The 6,428-nt window shown below is 54.2% G+C and overlaps 1 protein-coding gene across 5 annotated transcripts in view; it reads left to right on the top strand.

Annotated features, from left to right (window-relative positions):
* The first annotated feature begins 5,498 nt into the window (after nt 1–5,498).
* CEMIP2 (cell migration inducing hyaluronidase 2) overlaps nt 5,499–6,428 on the top strand; it is a 79,549-nt gene continuing 78,619 nt past the window's right edge. For all 5 annotated transcript variants that reach the window (XM_036079967.2, XM_036079951.2, XM_078062154.1 and 2 more), the window contains exon 1: nt 5,499–6,032. The gene's annotated coding sequence lies outside the window, so the exon portion shown is untranslated. The remainder of the gene's footprint in view (nt 6,033–6,428) is intronic.

The raw sequence follows: 6,428 nt of genomic DNA, 5'->3' as shown, positions 1-6,428 counted from the left end.
GGCTCAGTCAGAAGAACATGTGAGCTTGATCTCAGGGTGGTGAGTTCGAGTCCCACGTTGGGTGTAGAGATTACAAAATAAATAAATAAACTTTAGTAAATAAATAAATAAATTCGAGGTTTTATTTATTTATTTGACACAGAGAGAGAGAGAGAGAGAGAGACAGTGAGAGCAGGAACACAAGCAGGGGGAGCAGGAGAGGGAGAAGCAGGCCTCCTGCCGAGCAGGGAGCCCGATGAGGGGCTCGATCCCAGGACCCTGGGATCATGACCTGAGCCGAAGGCAGACGCTTAACCGACTGAGCCACCAGGCGCCCTGAGGAGGTTCCATCTTAAATCTGTTTCTTCAGGTGTCCAGTTTACCAGCTGCAAGGAAAGGGGCAGGATGGGGATGGCTGGGGTACGTACTTGACCATCATGGCGCGGTGCTGGCCGGGATGTAACCGATGTGGATACAGAGCCATTGGAGTTGAGGGGAGGCCCTGACGGACCCCAGAATGTTCACAAAGAGGGTCACATTTGATCTAGTTCTCAGGAGGTAAGAGGACAGTGGTAAGCGTGGTAAGGGACGGGCCGGCCAGGGTACGGCTTGGGAGAACTGGCATTGCCGAAAGATGGGGAAAGGGGCATGCATACAGAGCCAGAGAGCTTGAAAGAATAAGGCATGTTTGGAGTGTAGCTGTTGTTTTTCACCATTAAAAAGAAAGTTCCAGCCTCCTTTAGATCATGTTCATCGTATGTTTCTCATGGCCTTCACCTCCAGCCTGGATCTTAGAGTACTCAGTTTCCAATCCCCACCAAAAAGTCATTGTGAGTGTAACCTGATAGAAGATTCTAACTTAGCCAATCATGGAAGGCTAAAGAAGAGAGGGCCAGAGGCACTGATGACACAGTATGCTGAGCACTTATGAGGTGTTCGGCTAAGCCCCTTATAGTGTTATGATAGTTAACCCTCATAACAACTGCATGGTCTAGGTACTATCATTCTTTCATTCATTCATCCATTCAAAGTAAGCTCTATGCCAAATGTGGGGCTCGAACTTACAACCCTGACATCAAGAGTCACATGCTCTATTCATTGAGCCAGCCAGGTGCCCCCATTCCCATTTTTTAAAAAATATTTTATTTATTTGAGGGGCACCTGGGTGGCTCAGTCGTTAAGCGTCTGCCTTCAGCTCAGGTCATGATCCCAGGGTCCTGGGATCGAGTCCCATATCCGTCTCCCTGCTCAGTGGGAAGCCTGCTTCTCCCTCTCCCACTCCCCCTGCTTGTGTTCCCTCTCTCGCTGTGTCTCTGTCAAATAAGTAAATATAATCTTCTAAAAAAAATAAAGATTTTATTTATTTGAGAGAGAGTGTGAGCATGCAAGTTGGGGGAGCAGAAGAGGGGGAAGTAGAGGGAGAAGCAGACTCCCAGCTGAGCAGGGATCCCAATGTGGGGCTCAATCCCAGGACCCTGAGACCATGACCTGAGCCGAAGGCAGACGCTTCACTGACTGAGCCACCCAGGCACCCAGCCCCTATTCCCATTTTTAAATGAAGACATAGGCACAGAGAGGCTGGGCATCTTTGTCCAAAGTTGTCTTGCAGGGAGCTATGGCCTGTGGTTCTAACCCAGGCCGCATGACTGAAGGGCCTCCACTCTTAGCCAATGCGCTGTCCTTCGTCAAGACTGTGAGCACTACCACCACCAGGACAACAAACAAGAGGCATCATGTGAGCATCTCACTCATCCTCGGGCTTTCCCTCCTCATGTGGAAAGGACAGAACACCAGTGAGGGAGTAGGCGACTACCTACTGGTACTAGGCTACCAGATCTGGCTTCAAGGGAGGACTGGCTGCCCAGCTCTGAGGGTTATCCATAGCCAGCCCTCTCCAGGTCTGCCTTGGTCTGCCTGGGGCTGCTGAGCCGCCTTGCCCAAGGTCATGCCACTTCCCAGGGCGCACCACATCCAATGACTAATTCAGGAGGCTATGTAAAGTTCCGGCATCTAGGGGCAATAATTCAGAGGTTCGCTGAGCCCGTTGCTGGGTTCACATGGCAGCTCAACTTTTCCCTCTGTCCCATCCTGCTTCCTGTCCCTCCCTCCAAAGGTGTTGACCTCATGGACATTTTTTAATGAACATCATGCCACTCTGTCTCAGAGCCTGCTTCCCTGGGAACCCGATCTGTGACAACATCAATTCCATTGACCAGAGAAGTCCGTGGCCTCTCATTTTGTGTCCAGTGTAACTTCCGTTCACAATATAGATCTTCCTCAGCTCATGATGGGGTTACATCTGGATAAACCCACGATAAGTCGAAAATATCTTAAGTCAAAAATGCATTTAGTACACCTAACCTACCGAACATCATAGCTTAGCCTAGCCCAGCTTACACGTGCTCAGAACACCCACATTACCCTATAGTTGGGCCAAATCATCTAACACAAAGCCCATTTTATAATGAAGTGTTGAATATCTCGTGTCATGTATTGAGTACTGTGCTGGAAGTGAAAAACAGAATGGTTGTCTGGGTACAGAATGGTTGTGAGTGTATCGGTTGTTGACCCTCGTGATCGCTGGGCTGACCGGGGGCCTCGGCTCCCTGTCTCTGCCTGGCATCATGAAAGAGTCTCATACCACTTCTGGCTGGACCAGGAAAAGATCCAAATTTGAAATCTGAAGTATAGTTTCTACTGAATGCATTTCACATTCGCACCATTGTGAAGTTGAACGAGTAAGTCAGACCATCGGAAGTTGGTGACCATCTGTAATTTCAAAACCATCTGCCTTATTTTAAGAACCTTTGATTTTTTATGTTTCCTGATAAATACCCAAGAACGTAAATTTATAAAATTCTCAAAGGTCAGCCATACAAGGACACAGTGCCCCCTTTTGTGTTGATAGACTTTATTTTTTTATTAAAAAAAATTTTTTTTAAAGATTTTATTTTTAAGTAATCCCTACACCCAACGTGGGGCTTGAACTTACAAGCCTGGTATCCAGAGTCGCATGCTCTACTGACTGAGCCGGCCAGGCGCCCCCCAGGAGGCTTTATTTAGAGAAGTTTTAGGTTCACAACAATATTGAGCAGAAGGTACAGAGTCTCCTACACCACCTGCCCACCCCGTCCTCTGGGCACAGCATCCCCAGATATCCATGTCCATTTCCTTTGATTTTGGCAATAGGTATAGGTTATGCAAGTAAGACCTCTTTAAACCCAAAACTTTCATTAAAATAGTTTATGTGATTTTTTTAAATTGTTATTTTTAATGTTTGAATGGTTGGCAGACTTGATTCCAATAGGCTCTTGCTATGCAGCTCGCTAGACCTTTTCTGAGTCCCAGTGTCCTCGTGTCTACAATTGGAATAACAATTTTTGGGAGGATTAAATTAGATAACATATTCAAACTCCAAGCAAAGTGCCTGGGACTTAATAAAGATTCAGAAAATGGGCATTTTTGGAGGAAGATTTTCTTTGTCAGAGAGGGAGAGAGAGAGCACTAGCAGGGAGAGTGGCAGGCAGAGGGAGAAGCAGGCTCCCCTCTGAGCAAGGAGCCCAACCTGATCTGAGGACCCTGGGATCATGACCTGAGCTGAATGAAGGCAGACGCTTAACCGACTGTGCCACCCAGGTGTCCCTGCTTTTTTTTTTTTTTTTTTTTTTTAAGATTTTACTTATTGGAGAGAGAGAAGGAGCAGGTAGGAGGGGCAGAGGGAGAAGGAAGAGCAGACTCCCCACGGAGCAGGGAGCCCCTTATGGGGCTGGATCCCAGGAGCCTGAGCTCAGGACCCTAGCTGAAGGCAGATGCTTAACCAACTGAGCCACCGGGGCACCCGCAACTGCCTTATTTCAAGAAACTTCCTGGGCGCCTGGGTGGCTCAGTTGGTTAAGCGACTGCCTTCGGCTCAGGTCATGATCCTGGAGTCCCGGGATCGAGTCCCGCATCGGGCCCCCTGCTCGGCGGGGAGCCTGCTTCTCCCTCTGACCCTCCCCCCTCTCATGTGCTCTCTCTCTCTCATTCTCTCTGTCTCAAATAAATAAATAAAATCTTTAAAAAAAAAAAAAAAGAAAAAAAAAGAAACTTCCTCCCTCTCCTAGAGGGACAGGGGCTCCCAAAGTTGGGTAGTTTCATTAAGGTCTCAGCACTGGACGATGTTGCTATTGTGGAGGCATCTTTCCAAGGTTTTAATTAATTCGAGGATGTAGCACCGTTTCTCAAACTTACATATTCCAGGCATCTGTGATTCAGTAGGTCGTGTGAAATTTGGGAATCTGAATTTTTCAAAGCTCCCCAGGGGAAGCTTATCATCAGCCAAGATTTGGCACCTTTTTGATTTCTACAAACTCCTGCACCAAACTCTTGGAAATAGGGAATTCCCTTTCCCGCCTGCTGGGTGTGTCATGGTTACATGACTAAGGTTTTATTAAAAGGGTGGAGGGGGGGAGGGGAGGAAGAGCAACCCTGAAAGATGAACACTCCTATCTGTACAGTATTCACTGAAAGAGTTCCCTTTCGGGACAACTTCCAATTCCGAATTAAACAGAGGATGACGACTGCCTGGATTTGGCAGTCCTGCCGCTGTCACTAGCTGGGGACCTCGTGGGTCTGACTAATCAAGCCCCGGCCGCGCCCTCGGCGGTAGCCAAGCCTCTTCCTCGGTGGGAGCAGCTCCAGCGAGGGGCGGGGTGGTGGCGGCTGGGCTACTCCAGCCCGGGTGCGGGAGTCCGTAGACCCGTCCGTAGGCACTGGGGTGGGCGGGCAGCCACTCCGGAGTGACGCGGCCAGGGGGCGTGGGGAAGCGTCGTTGTATTTATTCTGGCCGGAGAGCCGGGTGCCGGGGCGGCTCTGCGCGGCCGGAGGAGCTGTCCCGAGTCAGAGAGCCGGCCGGTTCTTCCGAAAGCGCTAAGAACCCGGCGCCCGCGGTTGGCCAGGTGGGGGCGGCCGTGGTGCGCCGGCCGGACTCACAGAACATTTTCGGGAATTACAGAAGTCCCTTTGGGGATGATGCGGCTCAGAGTCTGGCTCTGGCGGGAGCGATGAAGGCGCAGTGTCCAGCTCAGCCGTGGGGTGTTGGGGCGCAGTCAGGCTCAGCCGGGAGGCGCTGGGGGTGCAGGGTACAGCTCAGCCGTGGAGTGATGGGGGCGCAGTGTCAGGCTCAGCCAGGACAGGATGGGGGGGCTGGCTCCCCCGGGGATGATGGGGGCTCAGTGTCAGGTTCAGCTGGGGGTGATGGGGGCTCATGGTCAGGTTCAGCCGGGGGTGATGGGGGCTCATTGTCAGGCTCGGCCGCGAGGTGCGGGGGCGCCGGCTCAGGTTCACACTGGCCGGGTAGGAGTTTGCTGCCGCAGCCGGGGCCGCGGTTCCCGGCGCCGCAGCGGGAGGCACTGAGCGCAGGGGTCCGGAGCTCCCGCGGAGCCGGGCGGCGGGAGGAGCCCAGCGTGGCCACCGCCTCCTCCGGCCGCAGGCTCCTCCTCTCCCCCCGCCTCCTCCGTCTCGTCCGCCCGCCCGCCCAATCGGCAGCCCTCCGCCCAGCAGAGCGGGGCCGCTTGTCTGGCCAGCGGAGGCTGAGCGCGACCCTCGCGAGCCGCGGCGCCCGCCGACCAGGGGCAAGCGCGACTCCCGGGACCCCGCTCTGCCCCGCGCTGCCGCCATCTCCCTTCGTGGCGGGGACGCTGGGGCGCGCGCCGCCGGGGCCGAGGTTCCCTTCCTCCCGGAGGGGAAGGAGCGGAGAAAGCCGAGCGGCTGCTCCCGGAGCGAGCGAGCCGAGGCCCCTGCCCCCGAGGCTCGGGGCTGGAGGAGGCGGAGGCGGAGGCGGAGGGAAGTGCGCGTCATTCCCGGGAGGAGAGCGTTTCACCTCCAGGCAGAGAGAGGCTGCGGCTGCCAGTTGCATAAAAGCAGCAGCGGCGGCGGCGGCGGGCGCGGGGCTCCCGGGGCTCTCTGGCCATGGAGAGAAGATCCGGACACGGGGACGCTAGGAGCTCGGCTCCGTCTCTTTGGACCGCGGTGTAGGCACCTGGAGTAGCCGACGCTAAGTGGGGGAGGGGAAGGTAAGCAGCGGAGGGCTTCCCCCCCCGCCCCGCCTCCCCAGCTGCGCGCAGGGGCCACCGCGAGGTCGCCGCCCGCGGCCCCGCGCACCGTCCCGGCTCCCGGCTCCCGGCTCCCGGCGGCCTGGCATTTAGGCATTTCTGCTGAAATGGCAAACATTCTCCCGCCCTCCCCCCGCGCTCCGCGATTCCCGGTCTCTCCTCTCGATCCGGAGTAACCGGACTCCCCCGGAGTAAATCCTCTCCGTAAGAAAGGGTCTGGGGAACCGCGTCTAGATTTCTTTCTCTCCGTCTCTCTTTTCATTACGTTTACGGAGAAGGAAACAATGGACCTTTGAAAGTCGGTGTGAACAGCCTCAAACTTTCCGGAGAGGGTTGGGGTGGGGGGGATAAACCCCA

The sequence above is a fragment of the Halichoerus grypus genome, chromosome 14 (assembly GCF_964656455.1).
Source record: "Halichoerus grypus chromosome 14, mHalGry1.hap1.1, whole genome shotgun sequence".
Classification (NCBI taxonomy): Eukaryota; Metazoa; Chordata; class Mammalia; order Carnivora; family Phocidae; genus Halichoerus; species Halichoerus grypus.
The sequence above is the reverse complement of the archived record's forward strand: the minus strand, read 5'-3'. Positions and strand labels throughout refer to the sequence as shown.